Genomic DNA, 7,964 nt, shown 5'->3' on the forward strand with positions numbered 1-7,964 from the left:
CCCCTAGACCCACTTGAAAACTTAGAGTGTATTAAGTGTTGGAGACCCCAGGGAGGATGACAGATGATGCAGAGTGTATTCTAAATCAGAATTGAGAAGGAGCCCACCCTGTAGACCCAAAATGTTTATTCTTATACCACCTTTGTGAAGAGAAACATGAAAAAAGGGCAATAAATCCAAGAGAATGAAGAGAATAAGGTGAATAAAAAAATACTTAAATAATAATAAAATGGGAAAAACATCATATAGAAAGATGAATAAACTTAAGCATTTTCTGTCTGGTTTTTTAAAAAAATATATTATTGGGATGCCTGTGTGGCTCAGTCAGTTGAGCACCTGCCTTTGGCTCAGGTTGTGGTCCTGGGGTCCTGGGATTGAGCCCCACAGGGGAGCCTGCTTCTTCCTGTAGCCTTCCCCTTCCCCTGTTCATGCTTTGTCTCTCTCTCTCCCCCTCTCTCTCATAAATAAATAAAATCTTTTAAAAAAGAAATATTAACAAGTACTCCCAAACTACGTTATCAAACTTGTAATTCTTTCTCTAGAACCTAATTTCAACCTATTAATGGTGTTTTAAATGCATCAGGAAGAACAATAGATTCAAAATCAGGAACTCTATGTTCTCCTGTGACTAATTCAACTTCCTTAGGCAAATCACTTATTTTCTGGACCCCTGTCTAATTTATAAATTGAGATTGTTAGATTGTTTGAACTCCAGGATTTTTTAAACATCAAAATGGTGTTTCCAGGCTTACTAATTTTTCTTTCCCTTTCTAAGTCCTTCATTGAAAGTAGGAATTTTGACTTGGGAGAATAATGAAAAATTTGGGATTTTTTGTCACTATCATATTTTTTATTTATAATTGCAGTTTTATTAATTAACATGAGTAGCAAACATCATGTGATGAAAGCAACAGGAGTCATTAACGAATTGCCTAGCTCTCCCACTCAAAGCGACAAAGCAATTCCTAGGGGCCATCAACTAATCAGATTCCTAAGGAATCTGATATCCACATTACTTAGACAGTGACATGGCACAAATTACTTAATATTTCTAGAGTTTTGGTTTCTTCATGATAAACTAAAAATGAGAGTTTTAAAATACAGGATTGCTGTATAGATTGAGATAATTAATGAATTATGCATAATACATATAACTAAATTTCACTGAAGGCTTGATGTTATTTCTCACCTTCAGCTCAACTCTGATTCGTAACAGCTTTAAGAAATGCATTAAATTTAGCAAGGTCAAAATTGTTTAAAAAACACGAACTTAAAACTTAATGGAGACAGGATATAAAATGAAATGCAATGTAATTAGATTTTCTCCTGGCCCAAGAAGACAGCACTCTTCATTTCACTCATAAGTCCTATATTCCTGTAAGACTATGTCACACTTTCTCCTCATTCCTCAACAAACTGTAACCATTCTTCATCTTTAAACAAATTGTAGTAAGTCTCTTGATCTCACATACCCATCCAGCAGCTTCCATATTTTTTTTCTGATCCCTTTACAGCAAAATGTTCTCGAAGAATTGTCTATAATCATTTTCCCTAGTTTCATTCTTTCTTCAAGTCACTCCAAATCAAAAGATAATCTCTTTTGTCCTCACTACTCTGCTGAAATTACTCATCAATGTCACCAGTGACTTCCAGATTTTAAATTCAATCATCAAGTCTGTTTTAATTTCACTTCTTGGGAATGTTTGGTTTGCTATTTGAGCTTTTTTTCTTTCTCTTCCTTCCTTCCTTTCTTACTTTCTTTTTTTCTTCCTTCCTTCCTTCCTTTCTTTCTTTTTTTCTTCCTTCCTTCCTTCCTTTCTTTCTTTCTTGACACACTTTCCTTACTTGCCTCCTAGCCCTGTGTTTTCTCTGTCAAATAACTGCTTCTTATTGCTTTTCTGCTCTAATTTCTCCTCACACTACGGACCTTTAAACATTGGACAGTCCCAGGGCTCACTCTTTCAAATTACTCTCTTCTCTGTCTACATTTATTCCCTCGGCGGTCTCAACAAATCACGTGTCTTAAAAACTCTTGTTATGCTGTTGATTGCAAATTCATATGTTCCAGAAATATTTCCATAACTTCAATTGTCTATTTGGCATATTCATTTTGATATCTAGTGGGCCTTAAATATTTAACTTATACTAAAACTCTTGATCTGCATCCCCAAAAGTGTTCCTCCAAATGTCTGGCTCATCTCAGGAAATAATAATGCTATAGATCTATATAGCTACTCAAGCCAAAGGCCATGGTGTTGTCCTTGCCACCTCTCTTTCTCTAACATTCCATATACAATCTGTCAGAACATCCTGTTGGCTCTTCGTTCAGCATGGAGTCAAAATCTAACCTCTTCTCTTCTCCTCTACTGATACCACTCTGAGCCAATCCAGAATCATCTCCCTCTTGCACAGATGACTGCCACAACCTCCTGATCAGTGGTTTCATTGTTTCTATCCTTGCCTCTCTCATAGTCTATCTCCCAAAGTAGTTGGAAATCTTTTTTAAAATGGAAGTGATGGCATGTCTTTCCTCTGTGTAAAATCCTTCAGTGGTTTAACGTCTGAGAAGAAGTTCAATTCCTTGAAATGCTCTTAAAGGCCTTACATGATCTGATGCTTTGTTACTCTCAAACCTCATCACTTACTCTTCTCCCTGGCCTTCTTCAGCTACTCTGCCCTTATTGCTCTACTGAGAGACAATATAACGAGATGTCATTTCAGGACTCCATCCTTCAGTTCTGTTAGTTCTTTCCTCAAATACACCTTTTCAGCAAGTCCTTCATTGCCTGCCCTATTTTAAATACATACCATGAATATAATACATTTAAGCTCTCCTCATTGGCCTTCCCACTTGGTCTTTGTGGACTAAGCACCTGATCAATGAAGACTTCAATTACGTACTTGTTTTTTCACCTATCTACCTCGGCTACAATAATATAGAAAATTTTATCTGTTGTTCAGTGCTATATCCTCAGGGTTTAGAATTGTATCTCACACAGGGTAGACTCTTAATAAATATGTTTAGGGTAAATTTACTTAAAGATATTATCCTTAAAGCTCATATTTTCTGTTTAAGAAACTGAGTATTACTAGTGAATAACTGGGACTCTGTCCCCTTTTGCCTTTCTGATGGGAATTTCCCAGTAGTGTGGATGGCCAAATGTAAGGAGACCTAAGTTGTCACATCCAGACACTTTTTGCAAAATATTTTAAGACCACCAACTAAGGAAGACTAGGGACTTTACTTTTAGCTAATAGGTCATTTGGTTGGTTGGCCTGCTCAAGTCTGGCTGCCCCTGCTCCTTTTTTCAGCACACCTGCAGAGCTCTCCTTTTATCTTCCTACAGGTTCACCTGAACCATCTCTTTTAGGGTTGATTGAACAGAACTCAGTATACTTATCAGCCTTTGTGACTTAATCATATTCTTCATTCCAGGCCACCATTCCCTGATTTGACAAATGGTCATCCTCTGCCCACCCTTCCTGAATCCACACATCTAATAGTGCATTCTTCATGATACTTCTATTACCCACCATAGCACACACTGCTCCTTCTTTTCCTTGACTCTTAACACTACCTACTTCTGCCCTACTGTCTGTAAAGCAGGTGTGTGAGTACCTTTGAGGAGTTTTGTTTCTTTACTCTACTTGTTTTTTTAGACTAAATGTAGTGAACCCTGAGGTATTTAGTAAGCTTGTCTAGATCTTAATAAAGTGACATATCTGAAGCTGATTGTTGTCTGCCTATTAATGCTCTCAAACATTTGCAAAGTCAGCAATTATTAGTCAAATTTTCATTTTATCTTCTAAAATATGTATAAGTCCTTTGAAGACAGAGACCATGGCCAGTATGCATGTGTCCCCTGCAGGGTCTAACAACTCCAGACCTGGCACACTCTTGGGACTCAGTAAAGAAGTTGAATAATTTATCATAAATTTATTGCTGTACTTAGTTCATAGAATAGATGATAAAATTATATATTTATTGTGTCTAAAAGCAAATGTCACAACTCTTATTTTCCTGAAAATTGAGCTTCTCTGGGTCTCTGGATAGCTAGTACGAAGCTGCTTAAAAGCTCCAGACTCACCTGTGACCTAGAGTTACTCAGAGACCATCAAAAACTAGGATTTGAGGTTACATTAATATTTCTAATAGCTTGGGCATCTACCATGCCTTTCTTTTGAAGGTAGGAATGAATGTGATAGCATCTCTACAGTCGGTCCATTCAAATTCTGTAGATTGTTCTCACCCACAACTGTACCTTCCGGCACACCATGATCACTGTACCAGCAGTACTCCATTAATCATGAGCAAGAGGCTCAGTATGGCCCTCGAACCTGTGCCAGAAACTCCCCACATCCTGGCTGTCTTCTCACAAAGGGAAAGTTAAGGGAAGAAATGCTGGCACCCAGATATCCCTTAACTCAGAACATACAATGTTGATTCAGGCTTGAAATAAACCCTACTACCTTGTGATGAAGTAAAACTTATAACCTGAGCACTGACTCTGTCAGGCACCTGCTCACTCAGTTTTGACAATATGTGGTAGTTAATATTTAGCCATTATACAAATGAAAAAAGTGGGTCTCAAAAGAGAAATTTGCCTGCTTAGAGAAAATCAGTATCTGGTGGAGCTTTGTGTAAGCCCAGTTATCTTAAACTATTAATTCATGAGGTTCCCAGTATTCCATTCTACTTCTGAGTATCACAGAGAAATCTTGTATTAATGGTAGTCACATATAGAAAAACATTTTAATCTCTCAAAGTAACTAGCATCTGCACAAGGTTTGAAATTAAGGAATACATTTCCTTTCAATTTTAAATTTCACCACAGAGTTGGAACCTTTATTTTTCACTGTGCTTTGTGGGTGTTCCTGTGGCCTGTTTGCCCCTGGTTAGAAACAGAAATACAAATGCAAGAGTTTTAAAATTTTCTTTCATCAAAGTTTCTTCTTTTAAGAATCATACTCATTCATCCCTAATTGTTAAGAAGGATTCACAAGAAAACTATTTCCTCTGTCTCTCTCTCTCCTGAAGTTGGGAAGCATGCCCATGTTGTGTTGTGTTGCTCTCTTTTGTTGTTGATATGCTTTGAGACTCTCCCATCTTTGCTCAACCATTTCCTTTGCTGGACTTTCTCAGTTGCTTCAACTTAATAACACATACTTAGAGCAATTCTAATACTCCTTTAAGAAGGGCCAAAAAAATTAGATATTAATGGAATACTGAGATTTAATCTCTAGTTGAGTATTGCTATAAGTTGGAATGAAATTGTTTAAAAACAGTTTAGATGAAGTCAATTCACATCTGAAACCTGACAGATTCCTGGAACTGGGTACTCAGTGGAGATGTGTTTAACAATGGGCCCGGTTAAATGGGACTGGGAAGGTAGACTGTACCATGAGATGAATCTATCCACTAGGTTAGAGTTGATTGAGAACAGGTCTCTTTGCCAGAGTAAGAAGGTACCAATTTATCTTGATGGTAATAGTTGCAAAAATTTTAAACATAGAAATAGTATTGTTGGTTCTATTTTTATATGATAAAGATATTAAAGATGATGAATTAGAATAGAGTAAGGAGAAAACAGTTTTGATTGTGCCAGACCTTCTGTCCAGGAAGAATACTTTTAGTTTCACTCACATTGGTAAGAATTATTCTTCTACCTCAGACTGAGGAATTTCATCCTTGGGAGTTTTCCTTAAGGAAAGACCATCCCAGCTGTATTTAGCATGAGAGATACCAAGTGCAATAATTTCTAACACACCATTGGGAAGATTGTTTGTGATTTTCTACAAAATTAAGAAATAAAATAATATTCATTGCATTTTTTAAGCAAGGAGTCAAAATACTGTGGTCTATGGGCCACAGCCAGTTTTACAAATAAAGTTTTGTTGGAACACAGCCACACACATTTGTTTATGCATTTTCTATGCGTGCTTTTCATGCTGCAATGGCTGAGTAATTGTTGCATCAGATACCATATGGTCCATGAAGTACTTATATGTAATCTAGACTCTTACAGAAAATATATACCAACTCCTGTTTAAAGCAATATTGTTTTTATATGTCATTGTTCTTTTTTTTTTTTTTTAATTTGGAAGAGTTTTGAATCATTGAAAAGATAAATATTCAACAGTATTTATGTTGCTGAGATCTTGGGCTAGCATTTGCAAAATCATTTTAGACCAGGGACATATAGACATAATGCAAGAGTGTTATTTGATACTGGATCTCTGAAGGAAATAATTATATTTGCTTCCCGATCTCTACTAACTCTATATAGGAGAGTGAAAAAAATAGTAGAATTAAATTTCATTATGCATATAAAATGCACAGAACAGTGGTTGTGATATAAGAGAAGGCTAAAACTTGTTTTTATGACTTACATTGACTTTTAAATCATAGCCAATTCCTTGTTGTAAAAACAAGTGTGAATTTTTTTTCATCAGAAAATCTCTAGCTAACCTCAAATTCAAACGTATATGACAACTGCATTCACAAAAGTCATTCTTTTCCCCAAACTTTCAGGATGTGAGGAAAGAGCAAAGTATTATAATTTTAAATGACCATGGACCACCACAAAGAGGCTGGCTATACTGGAGAGTCAAAAAAGCGAAATTAGAAGGCCAGCTGAACTCCTGGCAACTCATTGGGGAGGCTCATTCTTAGATGATTTAATTCAACCCATCCCTTCAGAGCTCTCTGTATTAGGTCACTTGCCTATACTGGAATCAAAGACTTATAGATTAACACATTTCTAGACTAAGACTTATAACACCTCAAACACAAGAAAGCAGTTAATACTCTTATTTTGGGGGCTAGAGAGGAAAGGTAGTGATACAAATCATGAAAATCATCACCTAAGCTAATGTTATAAACAATCGGTAATAAAATGACTTGAGAAATGTATGGTTGAAATGAGAATGTGACCCTTAGACACTAAACATACTATAGCAGCAAAGGTTGTCTAAGATGTCTCTGATATTAAACACACAAAGGATTTAAGTGTAGATTTCCACTGGGGCAGGTGGGGAGGTGGGCAGAGATAGCTGCAAAGGCCTGATAGAATCCAGAAGTTTAAAACCCTGACTTTGGTCAAGAATGCGATGACTGGTACATACTAATCTTAGAGTCAGACTGTCTATCAAGCCAAGAGAGATATCTCAGACCTGGCAAGAACAAGCGAGTAGCTCAATACTTTCAGAGGCTCATCAAGCTGGAAGGGACTGTGGTCTCTGGGGTTAAGATATTCCAAAGTCCACACAACAAAAGCAGAGAGTAGTCAATGGATTTTATGAATAAAGTTTTTTTTGAAGCTGCTGTTTGCTGAAGTTTTTTGTATACCAGGAACTGCGTCAGCTTCGTGTGGATCAGTATTTAATCCTAATATCAACACTTGGTGAAAGGTAAAATTACAATCCCCATTTTGTTGACGAAATTGAAATGTTTGTGTAACATAAGATGCTTATGTAACCCTGTCAAGTCAGAAGCAGCAAACCAGTAGTTATACCTATAACCAGTTTCAAGAGCCCATGTTTGGAAACATGGCATGATCCTGGATCCTGGTAAGAGAGCAGTGTTTCTATTTAGGGAAAGCGAAGAAAGGCATTTAGGCTCCCTGCCCCTCCAATCCTTCTCAAGACGTCACTTGCATTCAGCAACCAAATGATTTTCTTTTCTGAAAATAGAAGCCATATCAGTTTATCTTTATGGCTTAAAACCTTCTAATGGCTTTTCAACAAATGGAAAAGAAAAGCCAAATGTCTTATCCTGATTCACAAGGTCTTGCTTTTCTGACCCCTGTTTACTTCCCTGACTATCAGCTAAAGATAATTTTGTCCGCTTGACTACTGTTCTATTTCCGGTGCTTGGAAAACTGTCTGACATACAGTAGTCACTCTGTTTGTTGGTTCAATGAAAATCAGAGAAGACCAGGTAAAACAATGTAATTGAGATTAGG

Source organism: Mustela lutreola, chromosome 1, assembly GCF_030435805.1.
Source record: "Mustela lutreola isolate mMusLut2 chromosome 1, mMusLut2.pri, whole genome shotgun sequence".
In the NCBI taxonomy this organism is placed as follows: domain Eukaryota; kingdom Metazoa; phylum Chordata; class Mammalia; order Carnivora; family Mustelidae; genus Mustela; species Mustela lutreola.